Below are 2,401 nucleotides of genomic sequence, written 5' to 3' on the forward strand. Positions count from 1 at the left end.
ATGCTCGTGTGAGCTGTCAGGCTGCCCCGGCGTCGCTGGGCTCTGATCTGGGGGGAAAGGAAAAACACCGCGGGAGGAATAGCGAGGCTGGTGTACAGGAGAAAAAAGTCCTTTTCAGGCTCCCGGTGTCAGAAGTGCAGATGAGCCCAGGCAGGGAGGCTGTGGGGGGAATGGCTGTGGCCATTATCACATATCCCATGTGCTGTATCTGCCACCAGGAGTGGGGGGATGCCCGGGGAGAAGGCCCATGGTGGGGGGCACACCTCTGCTTGCCCATACCTGTATCTCAGCAGGGCAATGGGGCAGGCCCAGCGGTGTTTGGCCCCTTTTGGGCAGGGAGAGCAGGACCTTAGCCCAGCTTGGGGGGGATCACCATCCCATCGAGCATCCCGTGTCCTGGGCTCATCCCACAGCAGGGTGGGCAGCAGGGAAAGGGGGGATTCTGCCCCTCTGCTCTGCTCTGGTGAGACCCCACCTGCAGAGCTGCCTCCAGCTCTGGGATCTCAAACATCAGAAGGACATGGAGCTGCTGGAGAGAGTCCAGAGGAGGCCACGGAGATGCTCCAAGGGCTGGAGCCCCTCTGCTCTGGAGCCAGGCTGGGAGAGCTGGGGGGCTTCACCTGGAGAAGAGAAGGCTCCAGGGAGACCTGAGAGCCCCTTCCAGGGCTAAAGGGGCTCCAGGAGAGCTGGAGAGGGACTGGGGACAAGGGATGGAGGAACAGGACAAGGGGGAATGGTTTCCCACTGCCAGAGGTCAGGGTTAGATGGGATGTTGGGAAGAAATCCTTCCCTGTGAGAGTGGGGAGGCCCTGGCACAGGTTGTCCAGAGAAGCTCTGGCTGCCCCATCCCTGGAGGTGTTCAGGGCCGGGTTGGACAGGGCTTGGAGCAACCTGGGCTAGTGGAAGGTGTCCCTGCTCCCATTATGCAGCTCTTTTCCTGGCTCCCAAGGATTTGTATCCACGTGGAATGTGCACACAGGCACCTGCCAGCCCCACTTTGCTGGGACGCTGGAGCTCCTCAGAGCCACCACAGCAGCTCTGAGCAAATCCAGGAGCTCCAATCCCTGCTCCCCCTCCCAAATTTGGCCCATGGATCTGGGACTAAGGGAAATGCAGCAGCCAGTGGAAGTGGTGGGTGGTGTTTTGAGGCTTGCCTGGCTCTGCCACCAGCGAGGGGTGACTGATCCCAGTGACCACAGGGACACCCACGATGCCCGAGGACTGTTGCTTATCATTCTGTGCAAAGGGGGGATCAAAATCAATTAAAAAAAAAAATGAAATTAAAAGGTGGATGTTATAATTAAAAGCTGATTTTTCATTGAAGCTGGATTTTTTAATTTAAATGAATTACATTTGCCTTAAAAACTTAGTCGAATTAAAATTAAAGTTAACATTATGGTAAACCTATGTGAAAGCCTAAGGTTAGTGTAATCTATTCACATGGAAATTAAATATATATGTACAATTTTATATACATATATAAAAAGACAACTGTACGTATTTGCAGTTGAAGTTTTTAAGTAAGTTGAATTACTGAACCACCCAAAAGTTGACTGCTAAGTACCTAAACCTTGAATTACCAGAGTGGTCCTTGCTAATAACATTATATGTGTAAAGGTACTTCTTATTTTATTTCAGTTTCCTCAATTGGTCCAGCTCAAAGATTGATTTGTCCAACTTGGGAGAGGAACTGGAAGGTTGAAGGCAGGAAAACGTGGTTTTGTCTCCTAATTCTGCAGGTTAAAGCCATGTGAGGGGTGAAGTTTGCTGGGGGACAGTTGGTTTGGATCCCTTGCTGCAGACAACACTTCCAGTCTTCCAAGAGCCTATCTAAAAATCTGTTTAATGTTTGGGAAATGCAAGGTCTTGTTTCCCTTACGTATTCAACTTATTTAAGGTTTTGTTAAGGTATAAAAAAAAAGTCAAATCTTACTTTTGCAGGTTTAATTGAATTCCAGTTCCCAGCTAAGCAGTGTTTGATATGATGGAAAAATGGATTATCACCCATGTGGTACCTTCCACTGTCCATGTTTGGGGAGGAAACCCCAGGACACTCCAGTCACCTGGCACTGAGTGTGTGGGGTGGCCAGAGCTGGGCACAGCTGTGGCAGTGCCAGTGGGACCCCAGGAGAGCGATGCCATGTGGGGTGAACCTGGCAATGGGGTGTGCACGGACAGGTGACCACACTGACCCATCCCGACATCAATGGATGCTGAATTTCCCCATTCCTTTGGCTTCTCCCAGTGTCCCAGTATCCCAGCATCCAGCATCCCACTGTCCCAGCACCCCAGCATCCAACATCCCACTGTCCCAGCATCCCAGCATCCAGCATCCCACTGTCCCAGCATCCCAGTGTCCCAGCATCCCAGCATCCCAGCATCCAGCATCCCAGTATCCAGC

Source organism: Manacus vitellinus, unplaced genomic scaffold, assembly GCF_001715985.3.
Source record: "Manacus vitellinus isolate BGI_N305 unplaced genomic scaffold, ASM171598v3 scaffold_58_pilon, whole genome shotgun sequence".
Taxonomy (NCBI): domain Eukaryota; kingdom Metazoa; phylum Chordata; class Aves; order Passeriformes; family Pipridae; genus Manacus; species Manacus vitellinus.